Consider the following 17,421-nt stretch of genomic DNA (forward strand, 5'->3'; position numbering starts at 1 on the left):
GAAGTTGAGGTCTTTCATTCTTTCTCTCCACATTTTTTATCCTTCTCTTCTATTGACCTCTAGAATTTTCCTTTATTTGACTCTGATGTTGTCTCTTTTATCATGTTGGTGGCTCTCATTCTGCTTCCTTGATACTTCTAGCATCCATCATTTTCATCTTACTGATTTTCCAATATCACTACGTCTTAGACCAGAGCTCCCAATCCTGGGACCTTTACACATACAGTTACCTGTTGAAATAAGCTTGGGAGAAGGGTGTGATTCTTTGGCAGGGAGCTGAAACCGATTAGTTACCCAGCATTCGTTCATCAGGACTGGAATCCAAAAGTTCTGCCTGCTGCGCACACCCCATCACTTCGTACCTTAGACCTCACCATCGCCTGGAAGACTTCTAATTTCTGAGGCTTTGGCAAGCTTCCTGTCATGATCATAACCCTCTGTCACATCCCACTTCTTAAATCTGTTTTTAGTATTAATTTTGACTTGTAGTTTCTTGGCATTTGTTTTCGTTTTTGTTTTGTTTTCTTTAACCAGGTGGACTGTTTCCTAGCCTCATTAGCTTTCCACTTACCCAAACTCCACGATCATTCTTACATCTTATGGTCTCTTGCCTTTTTAAAACTCTGAGGAGCACGTCTTAATTAGTTCTCAAACCTAAGTTCGTTGGCCATATATATCCTTTTTCTAGGTGCTTGAAATAGTTGGAAAAGGGCACATAACTCAGTTTGTAAAAGTCATTTGCTTGATCTCTGAACGGGTTCTTTTCAAAGTTGGCTTCTTACCCTTCTTTTGAAAGATCCCACACCTTGTCACGGTCCAGTTGCCTTTTTGGGGTGATCTAGCATACTTCCTGATCTTTTTCCATCAGATTTTTTTCTGTGTCTGAATAAGAAAGATTTTGCCTTATTTTTAATTTTTATTATGGAAAAAAAATTTTAACTTGTACAAAGTAAACAGGCTAGTGTAATGAACCCCTTTGTATTCATCACTCAGGTTTAATAATTATCAAATCATGGCCAAATCGTTTGTTTCTCTTCCATGGACTTCTTTCCCACTCTGTATTATTTTAAAGCAAATCCTATACATCATATAATTTGTTTATATTCCAGTATGTATTCTTTTTTTTTTTCAACGTTTTTTATTTATTTTTGGGACAGAGAGAGACAGAGCATGAATGGGGGAGGGGCAGAGAGAGAGGGAGACACAGAATCTGAAACAGGCTCCAGGCTCCGAGCCATCAGCCCAGAGCCTGACGCGGGGCTCGAACTCACGGACCGCGAGATCGTGACCTGGCTGAAGTCGGACGCCCAACCGACTGCGCCACCCAGGCGCCCCCAGTATGTATTCTTAAAGTAGATCTTCTTTTAGAAAATACAACCACAATACCGTTACCATCTTTAAAAAAAAAAAAAAACAGCAACAATCCCAATGTAATAAAATGTGCAGTTCGTGGTAATTTTGATTATTTCATACATTTCCAAAGCAGTTGAGCTGTTTGAATCAGGATCTAGATAAGCCCTCCCTTCATTGCAATTAGTTGATTTTTCTCCTAAGTTCCCCCTGCCTTGTGTCCTTAAAATTTTTGTTGAGCAAATTGGGTCTTTGGGCCGTAGATGTGGATGTTCCTGAGTACGTTCCTGTGAAGTGATTAAATGTACTCATCTGTCGGTGTGCGTGGCTGGCTTAGTCTGTGGAGCATGCAACTCTTGATCTTGGGGTTGTGAGTTCAAGCCCCGCGTTAGGTGTAGAGGTTACTTAAAAATGCAGTCTTAAAAAAAATAAGCATATTCCTCTGTCCTTTGTTTTTCTTGTTAATTGGCAGTTGGATCCGGAGATCTGCTCAGATTCAGGTTCAATTTCTTTTGGCAAGTGTCTGTCTGGTACACAAGTGTTTAGTCGTCTCTCTTAATGCTGATTAGTTGCCGTTTATGCTCAATGCTTTAGATGAGAGAATGCCAAACGGTCTCTGTAAGGGACCAGATCGTGTATTTTTAGGCTTTGTGGGCCATCTGGTCTCCTCTGATACAGTTACTATACTCTGCCCTTGTAGTGGGAAAGTAGCCATAGACAAAATGTGAATGAATGGCCATAGCTGTGTTCTAATAATACTTTATTTACAAAAACAGGCAGTGGGCTCCCTGCTTTAGGTCTATTAAATAGTTAGGGGTTGCAAGACGTAACACTGTAACTTTACTGTTCACTTATTATGTGAAATCTTCTATAAAGGGAAACTGTTCCTTTATAGAAAACTGTTCCTTTATAGAAAACTGTTCCTCATGTACTATTTGTTACCTAGTAGTGCAGTATGTATAGGAAAGGTTGGAGAAAAGCTTGATAGTTTCTTCTGACTTACCAATTTCAAAACAATGAGTTGGTTATATTAGCCTTCTCCAGTAGTGATCAGTTAGGGTCGCCTCTTCTTCCCTAGACTCATTATGGACTCTTAGATTTAAACATACTGAATTTTGAAAAATTCATTGTCTTTTTTTTTCTCTTTGCTGCTTAAATTATTTAATCTTGGACCAATGGGAGCCTTTTAAAGTTGCTGAGTTATTTTGACATGACTCTAGTAGTTTGTGATAGCTTCTTTGATTATCTGGTATGACAAGGATTTCTAGGCACATCATGTACATTTCCTCCCTACACCTGATATTGCTGGACCCAAAAGGACCCCTGATTCCTTTACTGGGGAGTAGGATTTCAAGACTACAATCTGGCCTCTAGAGGTTCTTATTTCTAATGGATTGACCATTGTCACTAGATCTTTTCAGTTGTCAAAATTAGGAAAAAAATTTTTTTAAGATTAAGAACCTCATGAGTTTATACTGATATTTCCAATTCTGTTTCAGCTCTATAAGATTTTTGCTCAGTCTTTTATTTTACATCTATATCTTTTTTTCTTAGCTAAGAATTCTGGTTGTCAATGACACCAGGGATAATACTATCAGAACTGGGTGCCTCATGTGTCTGTGTTCCCATTGGTAATGTGTGAAAGTGCCTATTTGTCTATGCATAACCTCAGCAACAGAATATGTTGTCAAACTTTTGTTTTTTTACTGAATGGAATATCACTGTTATGTTAATTTCACTCATCTCATGCGTGAAATTGAATATCTTTAACTTTAAAAATTTCCTTATAGACATTTTATTTTATTTACTTTTTAAATGTTTATTTATTTTTGAGAGAGACAGAATTTGAGTGGGGGAGGGGCAGAGAGAGAGGGAGACACAGAATCTGAAGCAGGCTCCAGGCTCTGAGCTGTCAGCACAGAGCCCAATGCGAGCATTGAACTCACAAACTGGGAGATCATGACCTGAGCTGAAGTCGAACGCTTAACCCACTGAGACACCCAGGAGCCCTATACACGTTTTAGAATCATTTAAATTAACAACAATTTTTTTTTAAAGATAGTCTTATACCAAGTTTACCTTGAGGTACACATTGGGCTGAATATATTTTTATATGGTTAGGAGGCATTTGCATTTTTCTTTACTGTTAACTGTCCATTTTTTTAAGCCTCATTTTCTTCAGGTTTGTTGATATTTGCTATTTTATAAGCCCTTTACATATTAGGAATATAAACCTTTTGTCTGTTTTCTTCTTCCTCCCACTTAAATAGAGGTTTGTCTTATCTGCTCATAGCTTGCTTTATTTTGCTTCTCCTTTTCCAGTAATGTTACATTTATTCTTTTGGCTGAGTGATCATTCACTGGTGATTCTACAGCTCAGACCTAATTCACTATTTCTTCAACTCAATATTCCCCAGGTAGAATTCCACTTTATCCACAGATTTGATGTTCCTGTGTTCCCTTTATTAGGTAATGGCATTATTATTTTCCCAGTCAAGAACTCAAAGTGGTCTCTTGTGGTATATTTATTATTCAGCACGTGCTTGTTTTTTTTTTTTTAAAGAAATTTATTTATTTATTTTTTACATTTATTTTTGAGAGACAGAGGGAGACAGAGCACAAACGGGAGAGGGGCAGGAGAGAAGGAGACACAGACTCCAAAGCAGGCTTCAGGCTCCCAGCTGTCAGCACAGAGCCCGACGTGGGGCTTGAACCCATGAACTTTGAGATCATGACCTGAGCTGAAGTTGGACGCTCAATGGACTGAGCCACCCAAGCACCCCCAGCAGGTGTTTGTTAAGTACCTGCCAGGTGCCAGGTACTGGGCTAGGTATAGGTAACAAATAGTTATAATCCTACGTCTTAGGAATAGTCTAATGGTGAATAGATATTAATCAAATATATACATAAACCCATGTCTGCATGTGTGTAAGTATTCCAAGAGAGACTCTAAAGGTTGGGACATGGTACTAGACTAGAGAGTTTAGGTGGGTAGGTCTTTGAGGGAGGGACATTCAAATTGAGATTTGAAAACTGGTTAGGGTTCCGCCTGGTGAAAAACACCAGGGTGCCAGTTTGCGGATAAAGGAAAACAGTGAGTGAAGGATCCTGAGAGGCAGGAAAGAAGTTGAACGTCTAGGAAGTGAAAAGTCCAGTTTGGTCTGTAGGGAGGCGGGGTGGAGGGCCTTGAGATGCAACTTGATTTAGTTTGTAAAACAATCACTCCCAGCTGTAGTGGGGCAATGTATGGGAGGGAGAACTTTAGGAGGCTGTGGTCGTATTTGTGAAAAGTGATGGTCCCCCATTCGTTCAGTCGTGAATTTCTTTCGGTTCTACTTCGGTGCTTTGTTGGTGTCTCCCACAGCCTTGGTTCAGAAAGTTATCTGTTGGCTACTCCAGTAGGTGTTTACCAACTGGTCCTGCTCATTCAGCCTTCTTTCCCATATGCTTCTAAAGGTAACTTTTAGAAATCACAGGTCCATTCATATTACTTACTTCGTCAAAAACTCATGGTGGCTCCCTGTGTTGGTTACTTTTGTGTGTCAGCTGGACTAGGCTAACGGATGCCTAGAGAGCTGGTAAAACATTATTTCTGGGTATGTCCGTGAGGGTGTTCCCGGAAGAGATTAGCATTTAAATGAGTAGACTGAGTAAAGAAGTTCCACCCTCACTGCTGTGGGTGGGCATCACCAGTCCACTGAGGATCCAAATAGAACAAAAAGGCAGAGGAAGAGTGAATTTGCTCACTCTCCTTGAGCTGGGATTTCCATCTTCTGCTGTCCTCAGACATTTTAGCTTCAGGTTCTTGGGCCTTTGGAGTCTGGGACTTATACATATTTATTTATTTTTAAATTTATTTATTGTTTAATTTACATCCACGTTAGTTAGCATATAGTGCAACAATGATTTCAGGAATAGATTCTTTAATGCCCCTTACCCATTTAGAACATCCCTCCTCTCACAACCCCTCCAACAACTCTGTTTGTTCTCTATATATGAGTCTTTTATGTTTTGTCCCCCTTCCTGTTTTTATATTTTTGCTTCCCTTCCGTTATGTTCATCTGTTTTGTATCTTAAATTCCGCATATGAGTGAAGTCATATATTTGTCTTTCTCCGACTAATTTTGCTTAACATAGTACCCTCCAGTTCCATCTATGTAGTTGCAAATGGCAAGCTGTCATTCTTTTTGACTGCTGAGTAATACTCTGCAATACACACACACACACACACACACACACACACACACACCTTCTTTATCCATTCATCCATCGATGGACATTTTGGGCTCTTTCCATACTTTGGCTATTGTCGATAGCACTGCTATAAACGTTGAGGTGCATGTGCCCCTTCGAAACAGCACACCTGTGTCCTTTGGATAAATACTTAGTAGTGCAATTGCTGGGTTGTAGGGTAGTTCTAGTTTCAGTTTTTTGAGGAAGCTCCATACTGTTTTCCAGAGTGGCTGCATCAGTTTGCATTCCCAACAGCAGGGCAAAAGAGATCCTCTTTCTCCGCATCCTCGCCAACATCTGTTGTTGTCTGAGTTGTTAATTAATGTTAGCCATTCTGACAGGTGTGAGGTGGTATCTCATTGTGGTTTTGATTTGTAATTCCCTGATGATGGGTGATGTTGCGTATTTTTTCATGTGTTGGTTGGCCATCTGGATGTCTTCTCTGGAGAAGTGTCTATTCATGTTTTTTGCCCATTTCTTCACTGGATTATTTGTTTTTTGGGTGTTGAGTTTGATAAGTTGTTTATAGATTTTGGATACTAACCCTTTATCTGATATGTCATCTCCCATTCCGTCAGTTGCCTTTTAGTTTTGCTGATTGTTTCCTTTGCTGTACAGAGGAAGCACAGCAAAGGATGTGCTTTATCTTGATGAGGTCCCAATAGTTCATTTTTGCTTTTGTTTCCCTTGCCTCCGGAGACATGTTGAGTCAAGAAGTTGCTGCGGCTGAGGTCAAAGAGGTTTTTTGACTGCTTTCTCCTTGAGGATTTTGATGGCTTCCTGACACATTTAGAGCATTCAGTATTTGATTTCTATGGTGGTGGAGAATGGCCAATAAAATCATGACCATGTAGCATATCTAAATCTCTTCTTTTACCTGAGATGTCTTGTAGACGAACTTATACTTGGCTAACCTGTTATTGGGATCTTGCTAGCTTGAAAGCACTAGTCTGCATGTTGACAATATTAGTATACTTGATTCTCATATGTGATTTTGTTTGTATATCAGAGCCAGCCAGCATGTTTCTTTTGTGAAGAGAAGAGTCCTATCATTTACTGCCTGCAGACTTGGAAAAAATGATCTTATGTGCTCCATCTTTTTTTTTTTTTTTTTTTAAAGTTTATTTATTTTGAGAGAGAGTGCCCATGAGCAGGGGAAGGGCAGAGCGAGAGGGAGACACAGATTCCCAAGCAGGCTCTGCACTGCCAGCACAGAGCCCAATGCAGGGCTCACACGAGTCATGACATCATGACCTGAACCAAATCAAGAGTCAGATGCTTGGGGCGCCTGGGTGGCGCAGTCGGTTAAGCGTCCGACTTCAGCCAGGTCACGATCTCGCGGTCCATGAGTCCGAGCCCCGCGTCAGGCTCTGGGCTGATGGCTCAGAGCCTGGAGCCTGTTTCCGATTCTGTGTCTCCCTCTCTCTCTGCCCCTCCCCCGTTCATGCTCTGTCTCTCTCTGTCCCCAAAAAAATAAATAAACGTTGAAAAAAAAAATTACAAAAAAAAAAAAAAAAAAGAGTCAGATGCTTAAGCAACTTAGCCACCCAGGTACCCGTCCATCTTCTTTTATTTTTACAAGTTTTCCTCTTTTTCTCATGTTTCTTTTTCCCTCTCTTTTCCTCCTATAAATGAGACTAAGTCACTTTGCCTGGTAATATAGCTTAGTATTGTGTAACTGTACCACATGCCTTGTGCTGCCTTCTCATATGAGGTCCTTTCTCATTATAACGGACATGGGGTTTATATAGATTTGTTTTACATGTGACTTTTCACAGATTAATGTAACTTTTAGTCTCTTTGGATCACTTCTTGAATTAAATGGCTATTTTTGTCCTCTAATACCTATTGATGCAATAAAATGGGAGATTATAATAATTTTAATAATTCCATCCTCAATGGGATTTCTTTTTGTCATTGGAAATGCAGTACGGTCTAAACCTCCTAAATCTGTTTTAAAAGTAAATTTCCTAAAGTCACATTACAAATTTTTGGTGTTTCAGCGCTATTAAAGTAACGGGAAGTGTTTTGGTTATATTAGTTTAAGGGAAAAGTATCTTAATGGAAATTTTTAGTGAGCTTGCTTAAATTAGGACAATTAAGTCTTAGTTTCTGCAATATAATTTTGTTAAAAAAATTACCTTGAAACATTATCTAGGGCAGGTGCTTATCGGTAAGAATCAAATTATCTCTTGGTACTGTGATCTTCATACTGCATTTAGTTTGGAGTGATGAAAGTTTTTATTTTGCAAACTGAGAACCTATAAGACAAAAAATGTTTCACGTAGCTCATGGTGTGACAGGTTTATGAAAGGCTTAAGAGATAAAATTGTCCTAAGTGAAAGATTACATTCCACATAGGATTTATGTAACCAGTAGCGAGGGTGAAAAACCTGATGAGGTGGGAGAAGTGACTCAGTTCCTAGCTTTGCACTCTCCACTTCTTTTTTTTTTTTTTTTCAACGTTTATTTATTTTTGGGACAGAGAGAGACAGAGCATGAACGGGGGAGGGGCAGAGAGAGAGGGAGACACAGAATCGGAAACAGGCTCCAGGCTCTGAGCCATCAGCCCAGAGCCCGACGCGGGGCTCGAACCCACGGACCGCGAGATCGTGACCTGGCTGAAGTCGGACGCTTAACCGACTGCGCCACCCAGGCGCCCCAGCACTCTCCACTTCTATTTCCTCTCCTTTCTAATCCTACATGAGTATTCCGGTTTCAAATACAATCACAACCTTAATACAGAAGTCCGATATATTAAAAGATACGTGCTTATTGTTTTGCAGTGAGTCCCATTTGCACCATATTGAAACTTTCTATAACACTCTCCTTCTAGGACAGTTGAGGAGAGATGGTCCTAGAACTGGATGAGTCTCAGATTCCATAAAGGCATAGATCTGTCTTATTCATTGTGTCCTTCACTACCTAGCTTGATAAACCACTGGGCTCAACAAAGGTAGCAGAAGTAGGTCTATTTTTATTTATTATACTCTAGCTGGTGTTAGGTTTCTAGAAAGCTTAAAATTTTTTTCTTTCCTTTTTTGCTTTACTCTAATAAATCTTCCAGTTAGTATTTACATCTAGCCTTGTTATGATTTGGACATTATGATTTGGATATATTAAAATTCTTAAGAACAGGAGCATAACCTATATTAGGAAGTTGGTTCAGAGACAACATTCCAAGGGCATTATTCTGATGATCCTGAACTCCACTAAATGGAGCCAGGGACCAAATATTGTCTTAACATAAAGCAAGATTAAAGGAAATGAAGCAAACCAGGGACCTAGGAGAAAAAGGATGATTTAAGTGCTGTGGAAGGAAGTTTCATTTGAAACCACAGATATGGCAATTGATACTCGTATACTGTGTCAGGTTTTCCTTATAAATGTAGCGACTGCTAACACCGAATTTTGCAGCCAATTGAATTATCACTGGCATTTGAACTGCGAGCATCCATCTTTGGGAAACATTTTAAGTTAAAGATTATTTTAAGAATTCTGGCTGAAACAGAAGAATGTCACTTTCCTTTATAAAGTTGTTCTTGGACTTTTAAGTTAGTAGGAAGACATTAACAGAAGAGGATTGAACTTAGTCTTAAAATAACCTTCTCTGTGATTTGTTGGCCATAATATGATTTCTCCTTCCCCCACCTTTTGTTTTTACTTAAAAAAATTGATTTCTGGTGTCTTTCCTTCTTTCTTTCTTTTTTGTTTTTGATTTCTAGTTTCATATCACTGTGGTTAGAAAAGATGCTTGATAGGATTTCAGTCCTCTTAAATCTATTCAGACTTGTTTTGTGTCCTACCTGATCTATCCTGGAGGATGTTGCATACATACTTGAGGATGTATATTCTGTTGCTTTTGGATGAAATGTTCTGTATATATCTGTTAGGTCTGTTGGGTCTAACATGTCATTTAAGGTGATGTTTTCTTATTTTCTGTCTGATCTATCCATTGATGTAAGTGGGGTATTAAAGTCCCCTGCTGGGACGCCTGGGTGGCTCAGTCAGTTAAGCAGCCGGCTTCGGCTCAGGTCATGATCTCCTGGTCCACAGGTTCGAGCTCCCTATTGGGCTCTGTGCTGTCTTGACAGCTCAGAGTCTGGAACCTGCTTCAAATTCTGTGTCTCCCTCACTCTCTGCCCCTCCCCCGCTCATGCTCTGCCTGTTTCTCTCTGTCTCTTTCAAAAAATAAACATAAAATTGTTAATGTTCTCTGTTGGTATTATATGGCTGTTTCTCCCTTCATGTCTGTTAATGTTTGCTTTATATATTCAGATACTTCTATATTGGGTTCATAAATATTTATAAACGTTCTAGTCTTTTGTTGGATTGACCCCTCTATCATTATATAATGCCCTTTGTCTCTTGCTACAATCTTTGTTTTAAAGTCGATTTTTTCCTTTTAAAAATTTATTAAAAAATTTTTTGAATGTTTTATTTTATATTTGAGAGCAAGAGAGACAGAGCAAGAGCAGGGGAGGGCAGAGAGATGGAGACAGAATCTGAAGCAGGCTCCAGGCTCTGAGCTGTCAGCACAGAGCCCAACGCGGGGCTCGAACTCACAGACCATGAGATCATGACCTGAGCCGAAGTCAGACGCCCAACTGATTGTGCCACCCAGGCGCCCCTTAAAAATTTATTTTAGAAAGAGAGAGAGAGAGACCATAGGAGTGAGGGAGAGAGAAAGAGGGAAAGAGAGAGAATCTCAAGCAGGCTCTGCACTGTCAGAGCCCAATTCGGGGCTCAAACTCATGAACTGTGAGATCATGATCTGAGCTAAAATCTAGAGTCAGATGCTTAACTGAGCCAGACTGAGCCACTGAGGTGCCCCTGAGTTTTTGGTTATATATCCATAAGTATAGCTACCCTGGCTTTCTTTTGGTTTCCATATGGAATATCTTTTTCTATCCCATCACTTTCAGTCTGTGTGTGTTCTTAAGTCTAAAGGAGTCTCTTGTGGGCAGCATATAGATTTTGTTTTTTAGTCCATTTAGCCACTCCGTCTTTTGATTGTAGTATTTAGTCCATTTACAGTTAAAGTATAATTATTGATAGGTATGTACTCATTGCCATGTCGTTAGTTGTTTTCTGGCTGGTTTTTGCTCCTCTTTGTTCCTTTCTTCTCTTGCTCTCTCCCTTTGTGGTTTGCTGACATTCTTTAGTGGTATGTTTATGCTCCTTTATCTTTTGTGTATTTACTACCGGTTTTGTTTTGTAGTTAAGTTTAACTGTAACTATAACAAGTTATATGTATAACAGTCTATTTTAGGTTGATAAATAGTTGTCAGCTTAAGTTTGATTGCATTCTAAAGCTCAACATTGTTACTCCTCCCTCGCGTGTTTTTGATGTCACATTTTTCATCTTTTTTTCTTTGTCCCCTTTCTCTTTTAATCTTCTCCCTGCTTCAACTCTCAAAAAAAGTACCCAGAGATTAAGTGCAAGGAAACTCAAAGAACCAAGGTAAGCCAGCCCAAGATTAGCAGGCTCCCTCGCACAGGGGCCAAAGTCTGGGCCAGAGCCGGGAAGTGAAAGCTGGTGCAGAATAAACTGGTTCTAGAGGCTAGGAGTAAATGGGGTACCCCCAGCAGGGCCAGGCTGTGTAAGAAGTGGTGTTTGTTGGCTTTGTCTAAGAGCTCCTTCCCAGAGGCATCTGGAAACTGGGCACTGTGCACCCCATAGAAGGCCAAGACTAAGGCCCTGGCTCTAGAGAAGGCACCCAAGCAGTGGAAAGCAGCCCATGGCAGTAAGCAGTCTTGCACTGGACAGACCTACATCTTTTTATCTTGTGTGTGCCTTATCTAAGTTATCCCTTAACTAGTTCCTATAATAATAGTTATTTTTACTGCTTTTGTCCTTTTAACCTTAATAAGTGCTGAATCCATTATTTTCATTATTATTATATTTATCCTTCCAGTGAGATTTACTGTTTGATATGTGTTCCTGTTACTGACTAGCACTTTCTTTTCAGCTTGAAGAGGTCATTTTAACATTTCTTGTAAGTTTGATTTAGTGGCGATAAACTCCTTTGGCTTTTGCTCATTTGGAAAACTCTCTGCAATTCTGAGTAACTTTGCTTGGTTGGAAGCTTTCTTCTTTCAGCATTTTAAATACATGTGTCACTCCCTTCTGGCCTGCAAATGGTCTGCTGAAAAATGTATTTATAGTCTTATGGGGGGGGTTCCCTTTTAGATAACAAGTTATTTTTCTCTTGCTGCTTTTAGGGTCTCTTTGAGTTAAGCTCATATGGATCTCCCTGGGCCTCCTGGATCTGGATGTCTGTTTTCTTCTCCAGGTTAGGGATGTTTTAAGCCATTGTTTTTTTCAAATAAGATTTCTGTGCCTTTCTTTCTCTTCTGGGAGCCCTGTGATAAGAATGTTAGTCCATTTGATGTAGTCCCATAAGTCCTTTAAGCTATGTTTTCTTTTTTCTTTTTTCTTTTTTTTTCATTATTTTTCTAGTATTTCATTTCTTTTTCTTGCTGCTCTGATTGGGAGAGTTCCACTGCCTTGTCTTTGAGTTCACTTATCCTTTCTTCTGTGTCATGTAGTCTGCTGGTGAACGCTTCTATGTATTTTTCAGTTCAGTCATTGTGTTCATCAGCTCTGTAACTTGTGTTTAGTACTTCTGCATATTTTCCATCTCTTTGTTGGAGTTCTGTGTTTATCCATTCTTTTCCCCATTTTCTCCCCAGTTTGGTGGGCATCTTTATGACCATTACTTTAGAACTCTTTATCATGTAGATTACTTACCACTCTTATCATTAAGGTTTTTTCCTGAGGTTTTTTTCTAAGAGCTAGATCTAGGCTCTGTTCCATCTGGTGAAAGTCCTCCAGGATCCCCATGATGTCTGCAAAGCTGCTGGCCTTGGACAGAGAGACACAGTCATCCTCTTCAGACGAGCTGTGGGTTGCTTTGTGTTGTGGTTTGCAGCCTTCAGGGCTGGCAGAACAGAGCAGGGACCTCTACCTTGGTCTCCTTGGTGATGCCACTAATGGCAAAGGAAGTTGTACAGTGGAGTGAGGATCCAAAACCAGGTAAGGGAGGAGAGACATTTGAACTTCCTGGAGATAAGAAATCTGTTGTTAATGAAACTGAAGATGTATCAGTTGCCACTATCTTGGCAATCTGGCCGTGCAGGTAGTTCAGCTCATCCTGCAGCACTGCGGTGCGACTTAGGGCTGACAGTGCTGGAATGGTCAGAAAGATGGTCACCTTGGACCCACGCAGGTTGGGCACTGAGGCATTGTGCTGTGTGACAGTTAGAGGGCTAGGCTTCCAGGTGTGCCTCAGGAGCCACGTGTCACTCCTGACCCAGACATATATCTCCTCTTCATCACAGCATTCCAGGCAGTGTCGGCCAGAGCAGGGATGGGGGGCACATCCTTTAGACGCAGGTCAGACATGTTGGGTATGGGGTTTCAAAGGATGCCCAGGGACATGGCTTCAGGGGGCAGGTTGGTCCCAGTTTTTCTCACTACACTTTGAGTAGCCCCATGTGGCTTGTTTTGCCAGATTGGGATGGTCACATTGGCTTCCATTCCTGATATTTCAACTGGCTCCTGCACTTGAAGAGCGAGGCAGCTACTGGGTAGCCCTAGGGACTAGGGGAGGCTGGAGGCATGACTCCTTCATATCAGGTACTCTTCCTAATGACCCTTGCTATCACAGTGGGCTGCCCTCCCCCCATGTTTTTTTTGTTTTTGTTTTTACTTTTGGTAAGGCAAATTTATTCTTTATGAAATTAACACACAATTTACCTTAACTGTGTTTAAATCTTGTTTTGAGAGGTCTCTAGCTTTTGTTCTGAAAAAATATATTGAAATCATAATTGCATTTTAATTTGAGAAGTTTGTTTCACAGAATTCCACATAACAGCTTATTTTAAAATAGAAGAAAACCCAGGTGAACAGTGTTTCGCCATTCATTTAGTAGCTTCGTCAGTTTCCATAGCGGCAAAGTTGAACATTTATAGAAATGGGTTTCTTTGGGTTAAAATGGTGATGCGTGTAAAGCACCTAACCTACTTCCTTGTGCATAGTAGGCCCTCAGTAATTAGTGGTTGTTACTGTTATTATTGGCTACTTAATTAATTTGGATTTTTAGGGCACCATTTCTTTGGGTACAGCGAACCAGAACTGAATTCTTCCCTTCTGTATTTGTAATTTATTTAGACTGACTTCACCGCTGTAAAGAATAAAGCCTATTGGTGGAGTGGGGTGGGGCTTTTTGACTTTTGTGTGCAAGTCCTTGTAGAGTTACTGGATGTACTGGAATGTGAAGGATTAAGCTTTGTGGCATGTTCTATATGGTCATCCATAGTGACCAAACTCATTTGGAATGTTGTTTTGTTACTAACTTTGAAATGTGTTATTTTCCACACAGAGGATTTTGATCTGAATACATTGCTTATTATCTTTTATAAATTTCTAGAGCGAGAGGAACTGTCAATCAGTGTAAACCTTACCCTACACAGTGCTTCCTTTCATAAACGTGGGGAGGAGGCAGTCCCGAGATAACCATTTCTGGGATAAAGCCAGGCACCATTGTGTAACTAGGACGATACAGGATAGCACCCTACTTTGGGGCCTGTCACACTGGGAAGTTACAGCTCACAGGCCTGCAGTGAAATAGTCATGTTTTTTGAGCCTTACTTTTTTTATTTTTTTAAATCAGTGGCTAGCCAGGTCCTCAAATAGAGGCACAAAACCATTCATATCTTTGTAGATTGTCGATTCAGTGAACCTTCTGGCAACAGAGGTTGTGAGCCCCACTTACTTGGTGAGGTCGCCCCTGTCTCCTCTTCCACTTACACTTGATGACTGTTTCTACCTGATTGTAGCTTGAACACATTTAGGTAGCTTTCTTTCTTTCTTTAAAAAAAATTTTTTTAAAAACATTCATTCATTTTTGAGAGGGAGAGAGAAAGAATGCTAGCAGGGGAGGGGCAGAGAGAGAGGGAGACACAGAATCTGAAGCAGGCTCCAGGCTCTGAGCTGTCAGCACAGAGCCCGACGCGGGTCTCGAACTCTAGAACTGTGAGATCATGACCTGAGCTGAAGGTGGCGCTTAACCGACTGAACCACCCAGGTGCCCCTAGGTAGCTTTTCTTAAAGCACTGAAACTTGTCATCAACATGTGTCTCTCTTCTGGCTAGTCTGTAAGCTCCTTGACGGTGGTGGTTGTGTCGGTATCACTTAGTGCAGATTCTGGAAGCTCAGAGTTGACCATTAGTCACTGTTAAGTTCATGTCTCCCTCTGGCTAATGGAAACTCCTCAACATTAACTGGTCCAATAAATATCATTCGATATTGCCTCTAACAATTCTTTAATGAAAACCTGTAGAGAAGCTAATCCCCATCCTGTTTTACCTGTTAGAGAAGCTAATCCCCATCCTGTTATACCTATTTTTCTTTCTTTCTCCTTTGCAAATACACACTCTCTATTTCATTTAGGAAATTCAAATCCTTTGTCCTTTAGGACATTGCAAATCCTTCTCCATGAAGGGTTTTCAACATATGTTTAATTTTAGTTGTAATTAAAATTTAGAAATCTGGGAAAAGGTGAGAAATGCGAACCAGAACTGGAAATTTGGAATTGCTCCTTAAAATACATTATTCTTTTAGTAATGAAAATATATTTGTAAACATTTTCCTCATTTAAGAATCGGAAATTGTGGGGCACCTGGGTGTCTTAGTCAGTTAAGCATCCGACTTTGGCTCAAGTCATGATCTCGCAGTTTGTGGTTCTGAGCCCTTCGTCGGGCTCTGTGCTGACAGCTCAGAGCCTGGAGCCTGCTTCAGATTCTGTGTCTCCTTCTCTCTCTGCCCCTGCCCTGCTTGTGCGTGCATTCTTTATTTCTCTCTCAAAAATAAATAAAACGTTAAGAAAAAAAGAATCAGAAATTGTGTTAATTTTGGCCAAATTCTCTTATTTTAGGTAAATCATATGGAAAGAAAGTGAGTTGTGTTACAGTTTTAAGGTTATCATGAGAAAGAGTCCTTTATTGCATCACATGGCATTTTATAATATCATATAAAAGGTATAAAGATTGGCTTTATTGTCCTTATTTATAAAAGGTTTTACTGGGATTTAGAATTGGAAATCTTTTATGTAGACTCTTTTTTTTACCCCCCCACTTCAATTAAACTGTAATAATTTATTGAAAGTTAATATATATAGGAAGAAACTTTGATGTCATTGAAATTTATTTCGGAGAAAATATTCCTTCTAAGACAAAGGCAGAGGAGACCATTTGAGCCAACAACTGGTGAACTTTGGAGTACTATAAATCATGGTTGAATTATGAAAGTTGTATATTGTCCAGTCCTCTGCTGTTCTTTTTTGTATGTAATAGGCCTATGTTTTGCTCATTTCCTTGCTAATTAATAATGTGTCATGAAGCAGGTAGAGAAACAAAGGTAAGATTGAAACTAAAAGTTAGTGTTTAATTTGATTCTGCGTTTTAGAATAGCTTTACAGTGAATTGTTTTTATACATTTATGGACAACATAACAAGAATAGTATTTGCTTTGTGACATAGATATTCTGTATACACATACATAATAAATACACAATGTATATTTTAACATTTTTATGCTTCTGAGTTTCCAAATAATATACATTGGCACTAAGTTTTACATTTAATAGTGTGCAGAAAACCTATATTTAATGGCAGAAACCTTTGCATTTATGCTTAGTTTGCATATTATTAGTTGAATTTAATCTTTATTTAATGCTTCAGTATTTTTTGGAAGCCAGTTTGCTAGGTGCTGTGGGAGATGTAATGATGATTCTTACCCTTTAGGGACTCCTACTCTCAGAGCCAACTCTTAGAACCACAGAATTTTAGAACAGGAAGAACTTTAAGAGATTCTCTTCTCTTGGATGTTGTGTGTGCATGTGCATATCCAGCCCTCTTCAGTGCCTTCTGCCCCCTTCCCCCCCATCTTCCCAGACATGGAATAATGTCCGTTTCTGTGCAGGGGAGAGAGGAGTTGAAGCAGGCAGGTGATTGGCTGGCATGGAATGTGTAGCTTTTCGAGTACTCTCTCCCACCACCTTTGCTGGTAAGCAGTAGGAGATGCAGGCCATTTTTTTTTTTTTTTTTAAGTCTGGGGATTTAAAACTATGAATTCCAGAAATTGTTTTAGTGGGTAATGACTAGAATATAGCACTTTTTAAAAATAGCTTGGAAATTTACCAAAGTGTATTGCGGATTATTATTTCAAGTATATCATGTGGGTGTGTGTATACACACACACACACACACACACACACACACACACACACACACACACACTGGGTTGTTATATAAAATGTATTATAAGTACATTTATATACAATGTATTTTTTTATTGCAACAAAGAGTTTGGAAACACTCTCTAATCTGTCCATTTCACCCTTGTTTTAAACCTGGGGAGCAGCCATTGATATGCTTATCCCTAGATAGGTGACTTATTCCTTATACAGTCCTCTCCTATTATTGTGACCTCCTTCAAGGTAAACTGTTTGCTACACAGGTAGAAATATACACAGGTGGTATTTTACCACAGTTCATCTGAATAAAAGATATGCAGTGAGGTAGTTTTTTTAAATTACACTGCCTCTGGGTACAAAAAAACCCCACTTTGGTGGATCTGTTAATCTGTAAATTTTGTTTTATGATGGGCCTAACTTAGTACCAAGATGTGATTTAAGCACCAAGAGAATTTGGATTATTTAATACTAGTACATAATAAAACTACTTATCAAATATTCATGTGGGCACATACAGAGGCATAATTGTATTCTTGTAATGCACAATATAAATACTAATATTGTTTTGGAGAATCAG

The 17,421-nt window shown here is 39.6% G+C and overlaps 1 protein-coding gene and 1 pseudogene across 3 annotated transcripts in view; one reads left to right on the forward strand and one right to left on the reverse strand.

Annotated features, from left to right (window-relative positions):
• The window catches only part of FRYL (FRY like transcription coactivator), a 274,545-nt gene that overhangs the window by 41,769 nt on the left and 215,355 nt on the right, over window positions 1-17,421 (forward strand). The window lies entirely within an intron of this gene.
• LOC121041215 (mitochondrial fission regulator 1-like) lies at window positions 10,453-14,438 on the reverse strand (annotated as a pseudogene).

The sequence above is a fragment of the Herpailurus yagouaroundi genome, unplaced genomic scaffold (assembly GCF_014898765.1).
Source record: "Herpailurus yagouaroundi ecotype Mexico unplaced genomic scaffold, PumYag 28, whole genome shotgun sequence".
In the NCBI taxonomy this organism is placed as follows: Eukaryota; Metazoa; Chordata; class Mammalia; order Carnivora; family Felidae; genus Herpailurus; species Herpailurus yagouaroundi.